Genomic DNA, 20438 nt, shown 5'->3' with positions numbered 1-20438 from the left:
CGAGCAGAGCATTGTGTATGAGCTTCTCTCTATGTTTGAGTGTGTGAGGTCTATAAAGTAAAGTTATAAAATGGCAACCAGCAGATTACTCCCCAATTTCTGACTTCCCCCTTGAGGCCCCCCATTTACTCTCCTTAACCCCGCTAAGCAAGGTCTCATGCTTTAATGAAGCCTGTCTCCAGTACATTTATAAAAACTGTTTGTCATTCTTACTGTAGGAAGCATTGTGCCTTGGGTTACTGAGATGTCAGGACAAAGCTCCTACACATTGGTGGACAGAGTTCGCAAATATAAAGGTTCTGAGGCATCACCAAGTAAATGCTGCAACTGTTCTGTCCACGTCGGACACGCGAGATGTCCAGGTACTAGCTTTTGAGCCCCTACAATCCCACAGAAGTGTTAAAGTTGGGCAGTTTGCATGTGGACCACCTCCACTGTCCTGTGACATGGCTGGCAGGGGTATGTTGTTGCATTCACCACGAGGCGGCATACATGGGTGAAGCTCCCAACTACAATGCACTGATCAAGGCTCTATTTTCTTGGAAAATTGACATCTTGATCTGGTTTATGATGGGAGAGGTCACAGCCAAGCCACTTATGCTTATTTCTAAGACTACTTCTTGTTGTTCGTTATCTGTGCCCTTTTTGTTCTTCTAAACTTCCCAAGTCTTTCAGGAACTCAAGGCTTGTGACCACAAAGAGCACTTTTAAGAATATATAATTTTTTATCTGACTTCCTAATTAATGCTAATTTCTCTTGTGTTCTTACCAGAATAGGAGGGACTGCCTCCAAGTATTGCTATTGCTAGATCCTGATCGCTATCTACACTTGGATACTTTTTAGGGTAGCTGGGAACACTTTGGCAACTGGCCTGGTTTATCCTGCCATATTTACATTTATTCTGTTTTTGTAAGCTCTACTCTGATTCTGTTGCTTGTGTCTCCACGTGTGCTGTCATAAAACCATGGCTTTCATGGTTTATTCTCTTTTTCTACACTCTGTGAGCCCATGATGGATAGGTATATCTGCACCATATGTGCCAAGCACTGCTCCTTGTTCCTGCTAGGCCTTCAATGGTACGAGATTGCTGATCCTTCTTCTACAATTGACATTGATCATATCCAATATTCAGAGCTTTCCCCCCTAACATTTTCAGGGAGATAGGACTCTCCTTGGTCACACCTTTCTTTCTCTACAGAACCAACGGGCCTGTATGTCTTTAGAGCCATGCTGCATCAAAAGGTCTTGTACAGCATTCCTTCTCTTGTGTTGCCCCACTTACTATATCAACTAAAGGAGAGCATGTGGAACATTGTACCTGTGGACAAGATGGAAGATACAAGCACTATGATATATCTCCACCTGGTCACCTAAAGATTACAGGACCTAAAGGCACTGCTGAGTCTTCGCTGCTCAGGGTCCCACAGGAAGAGGTTTTAGTAATGCTACAGTCTTGTTTCCGGGGGTAAATGGAAGCTCATCAGAGACTCTATTTACCTGGAGGTTCCTCACTAATTCTGCCCATTACCCAGTTGTGAAGGATGTTCATGGGCATCTGAATAATAAGGTTTCAAGTTAGATTTTTTGCACTGCATGTTCTCTGTCTAATTTATCTCACTTCATCTAAGCCTCTTAGGGCTCGAGAATAATGGGTGATGAACTGACATTAAGGCACTGGGGTGGCGCTTTGTGTCTCCAGTGAAGTCATGTCTGTACAGTTATTGGCGTTGAGACTCAGCAGTGTCACCAACTAGCATAGCAGAGCTATTACAAAATTTCGTATTCCAGCCTAAGTCCTGGAGTGAACAAAAGGTGATGAATTTGCAGGTAGATAGAATATCTACCTGTAGGATTATGTTACTTACCCTGTAAGCTTCTCTTCATTGCATGTAGGTCTGTAGATTCACATGCTCTGCATGCTCCTGCTGGTGTTGGGCTCAGACATTTGCAACTTGTTTTTCTTTAAAGAAGTCTTTCAAGGCACAGCATCTTGATGACTTATCCTCTGGGTGTGAATGGTTATGAGCACCAACTCCATTGTTAAATTGTATTTTGTCAAATGGGGAGAGTAAATATGGAGTAGTGAGGCGGATATAACAGTGGCAATGCATGTAGGAATAGAGGAATGTGAAAGGTGAAAAATATCTGTAGCAAACACTGGCTTCCTGGAAGGAGGGTGGGCACAAGTGAATGTACAGCACTACATGCGATGAACAGATACTGAAATGGTAAGTAACAATCTGTTCGTATCATGTGTGGCTGTAGATAAACATGCTCCGCATCAACAGTAAAGCAGTACTCCCTTAAGCAGTGGCTATCCAGTGGATGATACAGAGGTCTGATACAGAGTTCAGATCACAGTTTGAACAACTCTAGCTTGGTGCCTTGCAAGAATGTCCACACAATAACGCTTGGTGAATGTGTGTGGAGTGGACCATGTGGCAGCTTTAAAATGTCCACTATGGGTAATATTTATTGCCTTCTGATATAATTGTGTATTCTGTTGAGTACAAACGCCACAGTTCAGCTGTGATTAAATAACTGGGTATATTGAAGGAGAAAAGAATTAGACCAGTAAATGCAGTGTTAAAGCCTGAGCAAAATGATGGTCTGCAATAATACAATATTTTTTAGCAATCAGGTAAAGTTAAATCATAAGAAATAAAATAAATTTAATATGCTGGTGTGATACTTTATAGGCACTCCAGGCACTGTTTCTGCATGTCTGTCTAATGGATGCTCAAGGGTGGTCTTGCTGGCACCACCTAACTTATTTAGGACTTCTCCAAGTTTCCTGATCAGTGTATCTTTTGCAGGGGGATTGCCTTTCTTCTTCCAGAAAAAAAGGCTTGCCTGCTTCTCTCTGATGTGCACCCCTTCCCTGAGTAAACTCAACTATAGTTTTCGCTGGTGCCTAGACTTTTTGTTGCCAGTGCGAGCAAGAATTAGGCATGTGTCCTGAGGCCATGAGCATTCTTTTTTGGTTTGGAAAGGCACACCAAGGATGCAAGGAACTACTCTGTGTCCTGGGACGTAATTCAATAGTGGAAGTGGCAAGATAGTTTTTTTTTTCTGCTCTTAAAGAGCGCGATGCCTACTGACCTCGCTTGAGTTCTGCTACCATGATTTGCCCTTGCCCTGAGCTGATTCTCTGAGTGAATGGAGTATGCATAGGGTTTATACATAGCAACTAGTAGTTTGGCTCCCTTTTTTTAGTATTTGACTGCGTGGCCTACGGGATCCTTGTCATATAGAGATAGGTAGCTGTGACAATAAGAGATGTCACATAGTACTCAACTAGCCAGGGAAGAAAGTCTACTGAAGAATACTTCTTCAAAGACTTGTGCTACCACAGTATATGCCCCTGCTAACTGTAAGGGCAAGGACAGTATTAATCCAAAGACTAGCAAACCACTATATCCTAAAAACATACTGGAGTACTCCAACTATTTGTTTAAATAACACAGTTTGAGGATAAATAACCAGAAATGTCAGTCCATAAGTCCAAGATCATGTGATATATTGTTGTCATCTTTATTTTGTGTACATACTTCCAATAAAGTACATGATCATCGGCCGTCGTGTTTCGCCCCCAGTAGGAAAACAATATAGAGCTTTTCTACAAACCAGTAACTAGGGACCTATATGATCTAGAGGATAAGCAAAAGAAGTTTCAGAGCAACATAAGCTACGATTGTTCCATCTAGGAGAATAAGGCCTTTGAAAGCCTTGCCTCTAGCTCTAATATAATAAAAGAAGCAGATAAAGGTAGTAACGTTGTGGTGATGAATAAAAAAGACTACATACCAGAAATAGACCTCCAACTAACTGATACAAGCACGTACGTAAAACTGGAGTCTAATCCACTAAAGAGTATAACACACTTACTACATGACAAGCTGACTGCTTGGAAATATGCCTGTCTGATCAATGACCTTGAATACAGATGCTCCTTTTGCCCCGTGCATATATGTTCTTTAAAAAATTCGCAAACCCGGCACATTTCGCCCGGGAAACCCATTATTGCAGGAATTGGCTCACCAACAGAAAGATTGTCCGAATATATAGATATTTTTTTACAACCATTTGTACAGAATTCTTCTGCCTGTACACAAGACACAAAAAACGTATTGAACAAATTGACGGACATTGTGTGGTCAAATGAATTTACATTGGCAACATTAAACACCACTGCCCTGCTTACCAGCATGCCGAGAGAGAGAGGTATGCAAGCGACCTAATCTTTTTTTAGTCAAATGGGTGCAACCTTGCTGGAGCATACTTATATGCTCATGGAGATGATTTCATTAACTCTGGACAGTAATGTTTTTTTCGCCATAACAGTGAACGGTACAGACTATGTCAGGGGTAGCCATGGGTTCAAAAGGTTCACCATCATTTGCGAACCTATACATGGGCTATTTCGAACAACTACGCAGCTGGACTCATGGACTACCAGACTTAACATCATCCTTATATGGACAGGGAGTGAATTGTCCTTAAAATACTTTTTCACGGGGGCGTGGCTTGCAGCCGAGCAAGATGGCCGCAGCCTAGTTGGGCTCCGAGGGTGAGATCGACTCCCCGGACATCCGTGTAGTATCCGAGCAGTAATCCGGCTCCAAGGTCCTAGTACCGGCGGCGGAACCGAAGCGGCACCGAACGATCCGACCCCGAAGTTTCTCCGACGCCCAGGGCGCGTACAGCGAGGTCCGAAGATCCGAGGCCTACGCCGACACTGGAAGCCGGGACCTCAAGTGACGGAGGTGCCCCGATCGGAGCCGGGCTGGCTCGGGGGCTGTCTCCGGGGCGGAGGCGGCGTGGTTGCGGCCCCGGGCGGACCAACGCCTGAGTGAAGGTGCGAGGCCTGTGCGACGTTGCTGAGGGTGACCCTGCGGAGGATCCTGATCGGCCCCGGCTGCAAGGAGGGGCCGGCGAAGTGGAACCGAGGTGCTACCATCCTGGCTGCCTGCTGCGCTGGGGGGGACTCGAGGCTGCCTTGCTGCCCTGCTGCTACGGGCGGAGGCGGCGCGGTGCCGACCGACCCGATCCGGAGCTGCCCGGACGCCCAACGAGACCCGGTGAGTGGAGGCCTGCATCGGCGCTGAAGCCGGGGCCTTGAGTGACGGAGATGCCCACGATGGAGGGCGGCCATCTCTGAGGCGAAGGCGGGGTGTCTGCGGCCTCTGACCAGCCGTTGCCTGAGTGGAGGGGTGAGGACAGTGACATCTCGCACCGAGTGGCCCCGCGGAAAAGTACTAATCGGGCCCGGCGATCCTAGTCCGTCCCCGGCTGCGGGGCTCATCGAATGTACCGGAGGGGGGGTGCTGCTCGCCCTGGCTGGCTGTAAAGTGGCAGTGCGACCGCCTGTTGCCGGACTTCTCCGAGACCTGGGCGCTTCGTAGTGTCGCCTGAGCCGGACGCTACCCAGTCAGCGAGGTCCACTTCGCCTGCGCATCAGTGGCGAGCGAGAGGGAGAAGGCCACCGGCTACGACTATGAGCGGGAAGGGGCCCAAAGGGAACTCGCAGGGCAGACTTGATAAATTCGCCTATAATAAGGACTCCTCTGCGACGCCTGACCGTGGCGGGCGCACTGAGAAGATGGCGACGGACAAGGAGATGCCTAAAGTAACGCTGGAAGACATCATGGCTGCCCTGGCACAGGTACAGACGACGGTGGGGTCCATCTCCACGGATGTGTCCCTTCTCCGAGCGGACTTCCAAAAAATGTCTGCCAGGATTGCGGATGTTGAGCAGGTGACGGAGACACTAGCGAAAGACTCGAGTTATCTCCTACAGAAGGTAACCCAGCTGGAGGCGGACAACAAGCGCATGGCGGACAGGCTGGACGATCAGGAGGGGCGTTCTCGCCGCAACAACGTGCGCATTACAGGAATTCCCGAAAGCGAAGGACACCCAGCCATGGACCTCTACATTGAAGACTTGATCAAGTCCAAGTTGCAACCCAGAGGCCTGTCCGCCTTCTTCTCAGTGGAACGCGCCCACAGGGTGCCCGGCGGCCGACCACGAGTGGGTGCGCCCCCGCGGCCCGTCCTGGCCCGCCTGTTCAATTTCCGCGACAGGGATGCCATTCTTCAGGCGGCGCGGGTGGCACCACCCATCCGTCTCCAGAACTCCACAGTGTCCTTCTTCCCGGACTATACGGCGGTGGTGGCGGCCCAGCGCCGCAGTTTCCTGGAGGTCAAAAAGAAGCTGAGGGCCCGGGAACTTCCCTACGCTATGCTCTTCCCGGCGCGACTCCGTGTAGTAGCGGATGGCAAAACTGTATTTTTCAACACACCGGAGGAGGCCCATGACTGGCTGGAGGGCTGGCGCCCGGCTGCGGGTGGTGGCCGCTCGGCCCGCAGGACGAGACGCATGGGGAGTGCGGAGGACGCTGAGGGCCGCGACCGGCGTACGGAGGAGACTGAGGGGGAACCCGACGGCTGATGCCACAGTGGCGGCGTGAAGCCGGAGACCAATAACTGGTGCCTGCCGATGCTGGACTGACCTACGCCCTATTGCCAGAGGGTGTGAACGATGGGACCTGGGGACAGGGGATGTCATGGTCTTCCTCGGACCTCACGCTCCTTACAGCGCAAGTACTGGTTGGGGTTTCGGGAATGAAGCACTCTGCTGAGTTGGGGTGGCGGGCAGTTCTGAGTCCGTGTGGCAGGGAGGCAGGGAGGGGGGGGGGGAGTGGGGAATGTTATGTAGTTCTGTTTTTCTGTTGGGGTTCTGTAGGACACGGGCCTTTGACCTAAACTCACCACACCTTCATTGCATGGTACATACATCACGCCGCGCTATCCGCACCATGCTCCGTCACTTTGCCCAACCACCGTAATGTCTGAGGCGCAGCGCGACCCACCCCTTGCCGGCGCTCTGACTCCGGCGCCACCCCCTCTCCTTACTCACATGGAACGTACGGGGCTTGGGAGATAAAATTAAGCGGGGCCTAGTCCTGCATAGCCTCAAAAGATGCTCCCCGACGGTGGCCTTGCTCCAGGAGACCCACCTAACTGGCTCCACCACTAAAGCGCTTGATAGATGGGGGTATAAGATGGTGGCGCACTCTGAATTCACCTCTGGGTCCCGGGGGGTTGGTATCCTGCTGCGGTGTCGGTCCCCCTTGATCGTGCTGAGTGTACACACAGACGGGGCTGGGCGTTTCGCTGCAGCGCACGTACAATGGGAGGGCCGGCCCATCAACATAGTGTCTGTCTATATCCCGCCCGGACTGCATGCTTCGGCGCTCCCGGCACTCAGTGAATTCCTGCTCGCACTACCGGAGGGGGAGGTATTATTGGGTGGCGACTTCAATGTGGTAATGGACGACCTCACTGATCGGTCTCCACCTAGGGGAAAGACTGGGGGAGTGTCCCGCCTCGCGGGCTTCGCGACGGCGATCGGGTTAACGGACATATGGCGGCTGCATCATCCGACGGCACAGCACTACACGTATCACTCAGGGGTACATGACAGTCTCACCCGCATTGATTACTTTCTAGGTTCCCCTGGTTGTCTCCGGAATGTTGCCAACATAAACATTCAACCCAGAGGCATATCTGATCACTCCCCGATCCTCTTGCAATATGCCAGTCATCACCTGCTGCGCCGCCGCGTTTACCCGCTGCGCCCTAGCTACATTCGCCTACCTAAGATCAGTAAATCCATAGTGCAAGCGACAAAATTCTACTTCCAAGAAAATGCGACTTCGGTTGACTCCCCTGCGACTCTCTGGGAGGCGTACAAAACGGTGGTGCGGGGCCGGGCGATGGCGGCCGTATCGGAACACAAGCGCGAACAGGTGGCCGAACTGCAAGCGCTTGAAACCGAGCTCAAGGCGGCGGAGGCCCGCCAGGCCGCGGCTCCCTCCCATGCGGCCTCGCACGACCTCTATGTGGCTCAGACGAAATACAAAGAGCACCTCGCTGAGCGAGTTCGGCAGCGCCTTGAGACTTCGAGGCATACAGTTTATGATGTGGGGGACAAAACTGGCAGATTACTGGCGTGGCTTGACAGGCGCGATGATGGCGCCAGGGGAATTGCGCAGTTGAGCACTGACGAGGGATTGACAGTAACGGACCCGCGAGTAATAGTGCGCACTCTGGCGGGGCACTTCCGTGAAGTCTACTCCTCCGGCTCGACCATGACGGTGGAGATGGCACTGACTTACATCAAGGACCTGCAGATGCCCAAGCTTTCCCCTGAGGCTCGAGAGCTGCTCGAGGCTGAGCTCACGGTGGAGGAGCTCCAGGCGGCTATCGGCGCGCTGCAGCCCGATAAGGCGCTCGGACCGAACGGCATCCCAATTGAGCTTTACCAACGACTCTCCGAGACGTTAACGCCGCACCTGCTGAATATGTTCACGCATTGCCTTGAGGTGGGGGAACTCCCTGAGGACCAGCGGACGGCCACCATTGTGGTAATCCCGAAGCCGGGTAAGCCGATGGACCGATGCACCTCATACCGTCCCATTTCACTGATCAACGCGGAGGCAAAGATCCTAGCGAAGGCGTTGGCCGCTCGGCTCACGCCTCACTTATCTGACATTGTACACCCGGATCAATCCGGTTTTATGCCTGGCAGAAGTACGTCTCATAATCTGAGGCGGCTACATGGGGTGCTGGCCCGCGTTGAGCGGTTGCAGGAACCGGCTGTTATTCTTTCCCTTGACGCCCGCATGGCGTTCGACATGGTGGAGTGGCCCTTTCTTTTCGCGGTACTCCAACATCTGGGGTTCGGACCGAAATTTTGTGCCTGGGTCCAGCTCCTCTATACTAAGCCTCTAGCCCATGTCACGGCCAACGGACACATGTCGGAGGACTTCCCATTGACGCGTGGCACGAGACAGGGCTGCCCTCTGTCACCTCTGCTCTTCGCCCTAGTGCTGGAGCCGCTGGCGGCTTGGATCCGCTGGGAGCCCATGATGCGAGGCCTCCGGTGGTCTGCCGACTGGGAGGACCGCGTCTCCCTCTACGCGGATGACATACTGCTATATTTGTCCTCCCCGAGGAGTTCCATCTTAACGCTCTTGAACATCTGCGAGATTTTTGGCCGGGCGTCTGGGTACACTATCAACTGGTCGAAGTCGGTCCTCCTGGTGCTACGGGGCCCACTTCCGCGGCTACCGTCGAGTTGCCCGCTCCGGGTGGCGGAGGAGTCTTTCAAATACCTGGGAATACATATCGCGCTGGACCAGACGGAGTTCTTCAAGCGCAATCTAAGCCCTCAGATAGAGCACCTTAAGCGGGACGTGCAGTACTGGGGAGCGCTGCCCCTGACCCTGGTCGGAAGAGCGGCGCTCTTCAAGATGATGGCTCTGCCGCGGTTTCTCTATGTACTGGAGAATACCCCATTCCAGGTGCCTCCGGCCTACTTCCGTGCGATAGCGGCGCAGGTGTCCAGCCTGCTCTGGGGCAACAAGCCGGCGCGCATAGCGCAGTCTAAGCTGGTTTGCGGGTGGTATGATGGGGGAATTGCGCTCCCGGATATCCAGCTGTACTACTGGGCGGCGCAACTGAAGGTGATCAACCAGTGGCTCCATGCGCCTCAATCTGACCCGGCATTCAAGGCGGATAGGGACGTACTGGGTGAGAGGGGTATGTTGTCCCCACTGTATGACACCCGACTGATATCGAGGATGGTCGGCCCTCTGCGACAGACTATATCCATCTGGCATGCTGCTCAGGCCAAGTTGGGATGGCGAGGAGTCTTGACTCAGCTAACACCTCTGTGGGATGCCAGGAAGCTGGGACGTCTGAGAGACAGCAAGGGCTTCGACGCTTGGGATACCATTGGCATATCGACGATCGGCGATGTGTGGCAAAAGGGGGAGGTTGTTCGGTTTGCGAGCCTACAGCAGCAGTACGAGCTGGCCCCCTCGGAATGGTTCCGCTACCTCCAAATGAGGCATGCCTTAATGACACAGTTGGCTCCTGGAGCGAAGGTTCCGGATGCGTCCCCGCTGGAGGACAGGTTGCTGACGGAATATATGCCAAAGAGGGCCACTTCCTTCACGTACCGTAAGCTGGTCAACAATCTCCCGGACCCTATGGGAACCCTGCGGGAGCGGTGGGCTGACGAACTGGGCGATCTTGAGGATCCAGAGTGGCGTGAGGCACTGGCCTCGCCGCGCGAGGCGGGTATACCCTCGAGGCTGCGACTGGTGCAACTTCGTATACTGCATCGCTCCTACTACACCAGATGCTTACTACACAAGCTGGGCAGGGCGCCACATCCCTTCTGCTTGCGGGGTTGCGGGGAGGAGGGAACCTTTTATCACACTATCTGGGACTGCCCAATCATTCAAGACTTTTGGAAACGAGTGCTGCGTACAATGTCGCAGGCGTGTGGGATCTCACTGTTGCCGGAACCCCGACGCTGCTTGATAAATGTGTGGGAGCCCAATGACCTTAACCGTCAGACGCAGGGTTGGGTGACGCTGGGTATCATAACGGCCAAAAGAAATATAGCCCAAAAATGGGGTGCAGAGGAGGTGCCGCTGCTGTCCAAGTGGCGCAAAGACATGGATGCAGCCATGTTTGCGGAGCGTTCTGTGTTCCTTAGGCGGGGGTGTCCCCGCAAGTGGGCCAAGGTCTGGGGGGCATGAAACAAGTACAGGGGAGAAATATGCGAACCACCGCCTCTTTCCGATGAGGAATCCTCTGACTCAGATGGCTAAGGGGACCTGTGGGGCGGTGGGGGGATGGGGAATTGGGGTATTTCGCAATGCATTAGAACTTGGGTTGGTTGAGGGATTGTGCAATGGGGTGATGCTTTTTTTATGGATATGTATACAAGGCTCGCTTCAATGTCTTACTGTTTTCACTGTTTTACAAAACAATAAAATTCTTTTAAAAAAAAAAAAAATACTTTTTCACGTATTTAATTAACAAGGACTACAACATTCAGTTCACTACTAACTAGAGAAAGGCAACTATAGAATTTTTAGATATGACATTGTTGATTTAGAATGACTGTCTACATTCTAAACTTCACCGCAAACCAACATCATGCAATTCAGTACTTCACGAGGACAATGCACATCCAAAATCACAAGATCTGATAGAGACTACTAGCCGCAGATTCCTTCACGTAGAATTATCCCCAGGCGTGAGACTGGATCCAGAAAACTTTTTGCCCAGCATCCCCGCGTGCCAGGGGGACGGCACCATGCAACTCCGCCCAGGCATCATCCGTGCACATGACATCAGCGAGGTCACATAAGTCCAACCCCGGCGTGCCTACGTCAGTTTCCTTCAGAGAACTTTTCCGCGCCACAACGCGGAGTCAGCAGACAAAACAGAGTATAGCAACAGTGTGCGAAAGAGCAGAAAGAGGGATGGTGAGGAACAACACCATAAAGAGCAGCACCCGGCACTGCAGTACCCAAAGGCAGGGAAAGAATAAAGAACAGGGTAGCAACCCTGCCAGTACCGAGACAGCTTCCCCCCCCCCCCCCCCCTTCCCGGAGACAAGGGACATATAAAAAAATGTCACGATAACATGCAGCAGGACTACAACCCCAACCAAAGACAAGGAAGGGGATCCAGTCGGGGACACACAGGAAACAACAAAACTCCAAGACATCCCCATCACAGAGTGTGACAACCCCCAACAGGAACAAGGGCAGAGGTACAGCCAAAGGACCCCAACCTCAAGGGGCGCAAAGTGCTAGAAGTACCAACAAATCTATCCTTTCATGTGACAACGGGGAGGAAAAGGGGGGGACAGCTCGACAGAAAGAGGGAAAGAATGTACTCATAGAAGACACAGCCACCCACAGGGAAGCGAGTGCAAAAGACCAAATCACAAGCCCTCGCAGAACGGAGGGGTGGGAGGGCTTTTCTTGAAGAAATCTGCGGCTAGAATCTTCTCTACCAGATACATCGTTACCGAAGGTAAGTAACTCGTACATCTGATAGAGACTACTAGCCGCCGATTCCTTCACATAGAATAGATACCCTAGCCATACCCAAGGGGAAGGAGGGTCTGTGAGAGGACGCCTGGGGATATTCTAAGGTAAGGAATCTAACACTAACTAATGTTTCTTACAGATATATCGTTACCGAAGGTAAGTAACTTGGTCGTTAAACAGTTGGCAAAAAAGCATGACGTTAGGAAAATAGCTTTTTATTATTCCATATAGTAGCCAAAGCCATAAACTATACAAGATTCTTCACAAAGCTAACTGTAGATGCTACACTCATGAAAGTTCTTAAGAATTTTAACATAGTAGGGCATAAACCATCAGAGACAAGGTCTGCCAAAGCTTTATGCAACCTTCCAATACACAATTCAGCACAACATAGGTGCCTCACCGGTTACGTGGTTTTTACAACTGTGACAATTTCAATTTGTCGAGATATGCGGTTGACAAATTAAAAACGTTCAGTTACAACACCTCTGTCGAACATAGCTTTGTGGAATTTCTTAATTGTAACACCAAATATATGGTGTATTGCATTATATGTCAATATAGCTTTGTAGACATAGGCAGCATTATCAGAACTCTCAAATAACTTATACAAGAACATATACATGCAGTTAGAAATGGGGTTACGACATTGTGAAACACTATGATTGCACACAACCTTAATGGAATTCTTGATTTGTGATTCCATGCGATAACGCATGTGTAACCGCACCCCCAAGGCGGAAACAGATAGCTGCCTCTCAGAAGGTTGGAAGCAAACTGGATTATCAAACTTAGGGCAGTGGATCATTGTCTGAACCAGGACTGGGAACTGCATGTATTTCTATAATGTTGTCTTAGAAAATGTCTATATACAACACAATGACCTTATCGTACATATAACATATCAGGTAATTATATGGAGATTCCTTTCACTCTGCTGTTCAAATTTCCTTAAATGCAATAACTTTTTATGCTGTATATCTATATATGGGTTATGTACTCAGTGACCATGATAAAATATGTTAACTGCTCTAGTACCTATACAGTGAGACTGGTCGAATAGATATGAATTGTATACTAAGTATCGCTCTTGCATCTGTAATGGAAACTTTCCCCTTACATGATGTAAACTATATGACTAATACGATCACAGTACAAATGACCACTCACACATTGTGGTATAAATACAGAAAATATAGAAACGGATCAAGAATATATAGAAACCTCATGTTGCTTGCAGCTCAATCTTGTATGTGTTATTGGGGACTAATCTAATGTCTAATATCTCTAAATCACATATGCATGGCATTGATTTTTTCAATATTCTCCTTATAACTTTCTCCCACCAAAATGGTTGACGCTTTTACATCCAGAAACTTAACAGTTTAAAGGTTAGCATAGTCCACATTTCATTTTGCGAAGGACCGGGGTAAGTTCTGAGAATCTTTTCTCTTTTTCAAAATATGTTGACGGTGGGAGCATTAACAAACAAAGCCTTGTGACTTTCAATAACTTCACCTTGCTGGTACCTGTAAGGTTACATTTAAAGTTTTGGAGAATCTTTTTTATTTATAATATGTTAAATGCGGGAGCACAAACAAACATAGCTCTGTGACTTTTAATAACCCTCTCTCACTGTTGTCAGGAAGAACTTAAATAAAGGCGTTGGTGTGCAGCGTAAGTAAACGCTCACGCATCGTGTAACAAAATGCACGTCTCTAAATTAAAGATTGCAAGTGACTGGATTTGTAAGCCTATCTAGTTAGAGTTCTCAAAGACATTGAATACCGATGCAGTGTTCTAAATGGATAAGGAATATATCTGATAGAGACTACTAGCCGCAGATTCCATAACGTAGAATTATCCCCAGGCGCGAGACTGGACCAGGAAAATGTTCTTTTCCCCAGCATCTCTGCGCGCCGGGGGGGCGGTTCCACGCGACTCCGCCCTGACGTCCGCGGGCGTGATGTCAGCGAGGTCACATAATCACCACTCCGGCGCGCTGACATCAGTTACCTTCTTTTCCGTGTGCAACACGGATCCAGATCGTGTCCCTGGCCTATTTTCAGGCCTTCTTTTCACGCTTTGCGTTGTGGAACAGTGTGCGAATGCTTTCGGGCTTTAAGGCGTGCTCACCTTGCGCGCGTCAGATTTCGGTGACAGACCCTCATCCTATTTGCATGTGGTGTTTGGGCAAGCACAATGATTCCACGGACTGCGACGCTTGCCAAAATCTGAAGCCTAAGTCCCGGCGGGAGCGCCGGATGAAGCTCATTTCAACCCGGTTGTCCAGATCGGTGTCGTCTCTGCGTCCGTCCCCCACGGAAGGGTCCAAGAATCGCTACCTCCGATTCCGACATCGCCGGTCACCGAGGCAGCTAGGGCGTCGCTCGCCCGTGGGTAAGACTTGTAGCTTGTCCCCGAGGCCTGGTCCCCGCTCTGCAGCGGCCGCGGGTTCTATGCAGGACATACGGCCTCATTCGTCTCCACCCTTCCCGCCGTTTCCCAGCGCCGGGGTGACCAGGGACCAAATAGAGGCCTATGCTGCGGCTCTGCAGGCTTCCTTGGCCCCTCCTCCTCTTCCTGGGAAGTTCGCGGATCCCTTGCCATGTGCGGGGAATTCCGTATCGTCGCCGGCGGCTCCGGCACCAACGGGTTTGGCTTCACGTTCTGGAGCTGTGGTGTCATCAGGGTGCGGCTCTACGGGGTTCCCCTCTTCGGCTCACGGCGTTTCTGCCTCGCCGCAAACCCCCGAGGGGGTCCCTGTGGTGTCGCGGGAGGCCGCCGGAACTCACGGCTCGCCCCCGAGTCCTCCTCGGTCTTCTGGGCAGGCAGCGGCCTTGCCAGAAGCCGAGCTGACGCCGCGGGTGCTGGCTAGGGGCCGGGGCACGTCCCCGGGTCCCTCTCGTCTCTCCACGCAGGCGGCTGCCTCATCGGAGGTCGAGTTGGCGCCTTTTCGGCGCCGTTCTTTCGCCGACGCGGAGCCGGCCCTGCTCCATTCTCCTGGGACGCAAGTGGTGAAGGAGGTCGCCTCAGTTTCCCCTCCAGCGCCGGTCGACGTCACGCCGGCGCCTGTGGCGGACTCCACGGCGCCGTGCCGACGTTGGTGCGTCGACTCGTATCCAGAGGCCCCCTCTGATGAATACAGGCCCCAGCTAGGCCCGCAGGACACAAGGGTTCGCTCTCCTGTAATGGAATCTATAAGGAAGTTGGCACGGAAACTGCAAAGTACAAAGACAGCATTTATTAACCCTTAAGGGTGGTCCTACAATCCATACAACACTCTTCAGTATTGCATAGAGTAGCACCCAGAACTTACGTACATGGTCCCCTTTTATACACAATAGAGGGGCTCATAAGTGGGTGGATACAACATGAGGCCGAAGAACATTACCATTTATGGTCATTCTCGATACTGAATCAATATGTGGGCGGAGCTAACACACTCCTTGAGCCCGCGAAAACATGGTCAAGCAAGGCTAACTGATAACAGATGTGATCAAGTCTGGACATGCGCCAGATGGACAAAGGAGCTATTTATAGACTGTTACTAGGCAGATTACAAGAGCAACTAACACAGAGGTTGGACTCTTCTCGTGGGGAACACGTGGAAGCATGACAATACAAAATGGAGTCCGAACTTCGGTCAACATAACAGAGAAAACATGCTCAGACGGAAGGGAATTAATGTCTTTAGTAAATGCTTAATCACATTGTTGTTTCAATTTACAACAGACGACCCTTTCAGCATTTACTGAAGACATCCGGTTTGTTAGGATAATCATCATATATGTCAATTGTCATCATTTCTTCGACTTCTTTAGCTAAACGTTTCTGATGAGCAACATTGGCAATAGCTTTCTTATCGGGGATACAGAATGATACGCATAAGGAGCAGAGCAAGGGACCACATTGAACACAGATACAACCAGAAAACAGAACTGCTACGATAATACAGAGACCAGTTAAAACCTTCCATCCCCAGGCAGTAATTAATGCCCAAAACCATCCAGAAAAGGACCAAGTGCCGTTTTCCGTATGGATTTCAGCTGCAATTTTATGCAACTTGTTGATGGCACTATAAACTGATGGCGTATGATCAGGAATAAACACACAACAGCTGCTTCCAATAATTTTACATGCTCCTCCTCTGTCAGCTAGCATAACGTCTAATACCATACGATTCTGCAATGCAACAATTCTAGTAATTTGCAGTTCCTCCGTAAGATTCCCAAGAGCAGCAGCAGTCTGGTTTGTCACCGCCTCTACCACTCTTGTTAATCTTCGGATCTTTCTACCGTTCAGAGCAGCTCCCACAAAGAAAAACAGTCCTAAGTTAAAATCAATATACTTTTGCAGACTGGTGTCAGTCTGATCTACATCATCAATTGATAAAGTACGTTTATACCTATTTACAGTCACATTATTCAATAATTTCAGATCTTTATGATAAGATGCGGGTGCTAGGAATACAGGAGGTAGTAGAAATGATACATAGCATACCCCAGACCACCCAGCCGGTAAACGGTAATAACCTTTATTTCCACACACAAAGTAGGTATTATGGGACGCTAGAAAGGTGCTATTATTCAACCCATCAATGTTCAGGACGGTGATACAATCACTGACACCGACAGGAATAGAACCCACACTCTGGACACACAGGTCCGCTTGAGCTTGTGCCACTTGAATCACAAATTTGTCATTTCCCACAGTGTCTCTAGTGTTCGTGAAGATGTAGGGAATAGATTCATTGTCTGGTCGGTACTCTTCCCATTCCCAAATTGTCCCATTCGCTTGCGGATACCCATTTTTATCCTGATGACATTCTTTATTGAGTCTGAAGAGCAATCGTCCCACTGTCGGTTTCCGAGTGGCAAAAAGCAAAGTGTACCATGCTCTACAAGAGCCATTGTGAGAGAAAGGAAGTGGTATGAATGGCGTACCTCCTTTCTTCTGATGGTCTGGCATCATCCCACATATCCAACAGTTCGTAGCGTTCGTAGCAACGTGGGTATGATGCAGCATCTGGAGGAAAGTGTTGTTCAAGTAAGACTGCCGATGCTTCAACTCTTGATACGGTAATGTATAAAAGTAGTGCTCCTCAGGCACCGGAGTTGTCAACACAAGTATTTTCCGAGCGGGAGTTACATCCTCCACAAACCATGTGGTTATCCCAACAATAGCTACTGTCAGCATGAACCCTGATGCACAAAGGATTTTCTTTTTCTCCATGTCGAAAATAAAAACCCAATACCTTCCTGAAACTAAAAGTCTGTCAGAACTCTTCCCCTTGGGCAGCGGTCGATTTCTTCACCAGCGGGCCAAGACGGGTGTCGCTACACTAATGCAGGGCTGATCCCCCCCCCCCCCCCTTGCCTCATCGGCTCTCCGTTTCACTAACCCAAGGGCCGTTCTGACAGTATGTCCCGGCACTGGAGAACTCACTTCCTTGGTCGAAGATGATATCGCCTTCCTCCAGGAATCACGTGGTCCGGAAAGAGCTCCTCAGTGGCGTTTGGCTCCGCAGCACGGCCTGTCTCTGCAGCCAGGATTTCTCGTTGATCGGTCAGCACGGCAGGTTCCACCAATCCGGGCGGCACCTTCCGACAGTGCAGGGAATGGATCCAATTCTTTCTGTTGGAGACTCGCACAGCCGTCCTCGTTGCGAGGAGGACCTGCTCAGGACCCACCCATCTCGGTTCCAAACTGTTTGCTCTATCGAATATTTTCACCATTACGTGGTCGCCAGGTCGGAGACCATGTCCTTCACCGGTAGACCGATCAGGGAGCGCCTCTCGGATCTGTTGATGAATAGAAACCAAGTTATCCGTTAACTGCGCCAGATAATCATTCATCATCACACAAGGTACATCATACACAGCCTTGGGTTTTGGTGGACCCCAAATATTCATTGGGCGCCCAAAAACAATCTCGTACGGTGTAAGGCCAGTTCGAGAGTGTGGTACCGATCTAATTGACAATAACGCCAGCGGTAGAGCATCTGGCCAAGTCAAAGACGTCGAAGCTTGAATTTTAGCGATCTTGAGCTTCAGTGTACCATTATACTTCTCGACTAGTCCTGCAGACTGAGGGTGAAACACGGCGTGGAACTTCTGAGTGATGCCTAGGCCCTTCAAGACGTACTTTATAACATCCGCTACAAAGTGAGGCCCATTATCACTCCACAGAAGTCTGCAGACGCCATATCGAGGGAAGAACTCTTTCAGCAGCAGCTTCGCAGTAGTCATTGCCGTATTGTCTTTCGTAGGGTACGCTTCAACCCATTTGCTGAAAGCGCAAACCACTACTAGGACATACTTCAGATTGTTACAGCGCTCAAGCTGGATGTAATCCATCTGCAAAACCTCGAAGGGTGCAGTGGGTGTCACAAATCCTCCTGCTGGAGTTCGAGTCCCCTTTCTTGGGTTATACCTCAGGCAGATCATACAGGTCTGCACCACCCTCTTTGCTGTGCTAGCAATCTCTGGATGCTCCCAGACTCGGGTAAGCAATTTCACAATTGCGGAAGCTCCAACATGTGCTAGCCCATGTGCCATCTGAACCATAGGTTGTACAAAAGCCGTAGGTAATTTCCATCTATCCATCTGCTTATTTCTCCAGCAGCCTTCATCATCCAATTCCCCCTCTCTTGCCCATTGCTCCCGCTCTTTATCAGGAGCGGTCCTTTGCATTTCTCGCACTTCCTCCTTCGCATCATGCCATCTTTCCACTTGGGACTTTACTACATACATGGCAGTAGCACCGGGCTGCATCGCAGTCTCCCGTGCTACTCGGTCCGCTAACACATTCCCTTCTCCAACTTTATCGACTACTTTCCTATGGGCACTACATTTAACGATTGCAATTTTCTTTGGATATGTCAATGCAGTTAAAAGATTGTAAACTAACTCTCCATGCATTATCTGTACTCCATGTGACGTTAAAAACCCTCTCTCCTTCCAGAGTAGGCCGAAGTCATGCGCTACTCCGAAGGCATAGCGGCTATCTGTATAAACATTCACACATAATCCTGTACTGAGCTCACATGCTCGTGTTAATGCTATCAGTTCCGCTGCTTGAGCTGATTTCTGTGGTATGCGTGCTGTCTCCACTATCGTTTGTAGCGTGGTAATTGCATACGCTGCTGAAGTCGTACCATCTGGTAGCTTCAGGCATGATCCGTCCACCCACAGTTCTCCATCTACATCTGGAAAGGGCGTATCCTGGAGATCAATACGACCCTTTGTTTGTTCCTCAGTCACAAGAATACAATCATGTGCTTTCCGTGCTTCAGGCTGAGTCTCGGGGTATGGCAACAATGTGGCCGGGTTTAACGTTACGCACCTTTTCAACGTAATATGAGGAGCCAAAAGCGTCAACTCATATCCCGTTAAACGGGCACCGGTCAAATGTTGCGTCTTTGTTTGATTAAGCAGGGCATCGACGGCATGGGGCACTAATACCAACAGCTTATGAGATAACACAATTCCCTCACTTTGGCGTATTGACACAGCTGTCGCCGCAACCGAGCGAAAACACCCTGGTAATGCTCGGGCGACAGGATCAAGTACAGCCGAAAAATATGCACAAGGGCGCTGCTTATCGCCGTGCATCTGCACTAAAACTGATAATGCACATCCATCTTTCTCATGCACATACAACGAAAAGGGTTTTGCATAATCAGGGGTCCCTAACACTGGTGCTGAACAAAGGGCCTGTCGTAATTGCTGAAAAGCAGCATCACACTCATCTGACCAAGGGATCGGGATAGGCGTGTCTTTTGTCAAAAGGGCTAACAATGGCTTAGCTATGTGTGAAAACCCCAATATCCACTGCCTACAGAAGGAAACAAGACCCAAAAATGCACGCACATCCTTCTGCGTGGACGGTGTCGGTGTGTCCATAATTACTTGGATACGATCCGGTGTGAGTGCACGCCCCTCCTTAGACAAAAGGTGACCCAAATAAGTCACCTTTGGTCTACAGAATTGCAATTTCTTCCGGGACACCTTATGATTGTGGGATGCTAAAAAGGAAAGTAAGGATAACGTACTTTTTTCACACAACTCCAGGGTGTCAGCCGCTAGCAAGATGTCATCGACATATTGAATGAGGGCGACCCCCTCGAGCAGAACAAAGGAATCCAATTGTCTTTTCAAAGCCTTACTGTAAATGCTAGGGCTTTCTGTGTAGCCCTGGGGGATCCTACAAAAACGATAAGATCTATTATTTAAAGTAAACCCAAAAAGATATCGGCTATCGGGGTGAATGGGGATGGAAAAGAAGGCATTCTTCAAATCGATCACTGAGAACATAGTCGCCGTAGGCGGGACCAAAGTAAGCAACGTCGTGATATCGGAAACCACTGGGTACTGAGGTATCACGATCTTGTTTACTTCTCTCAAGTCAATTATAAACCGATAGACTCTGGCATCCGTATCCTTTTTCAGAATGGGAAGAATCGGACTGTTACAGATGTTATAGGGAACTTCCTCCACTACCCCTACCGC

General features: G+C 49.9%; 1 protein-coding gene across 3 annotated transcripts in view; it reads left to right on the top strand.

The window, feature by feature from the left end:
* Positions 1-20438, top strand: part of TEP1 (telomerase associated protein 1) — a 1383286-nt gene that overhangs the window by 1253123 nt on the left and 109725 nt on the right. The gene's annotated exons all lie outside the window — the stretch shown is intronic.

The sequence above is a fragment of the Triturus cristatus genome, chromosome 7 (assembly GCF_964204655.1).
Source record: "Triturus cristatus chromosome 7, aTriCri1.1, whole genome shotgun sequence".
NCBI lineage: Eukaryota > Metazoa > Chordata > Amphibia > Caudata > Salamandridae > Triturus > Triturus cristatus.
Note: the sequence above shows the minus strand (reverse complement) of the source record. Positions and strands in the feature narration are given on the sequence as shown.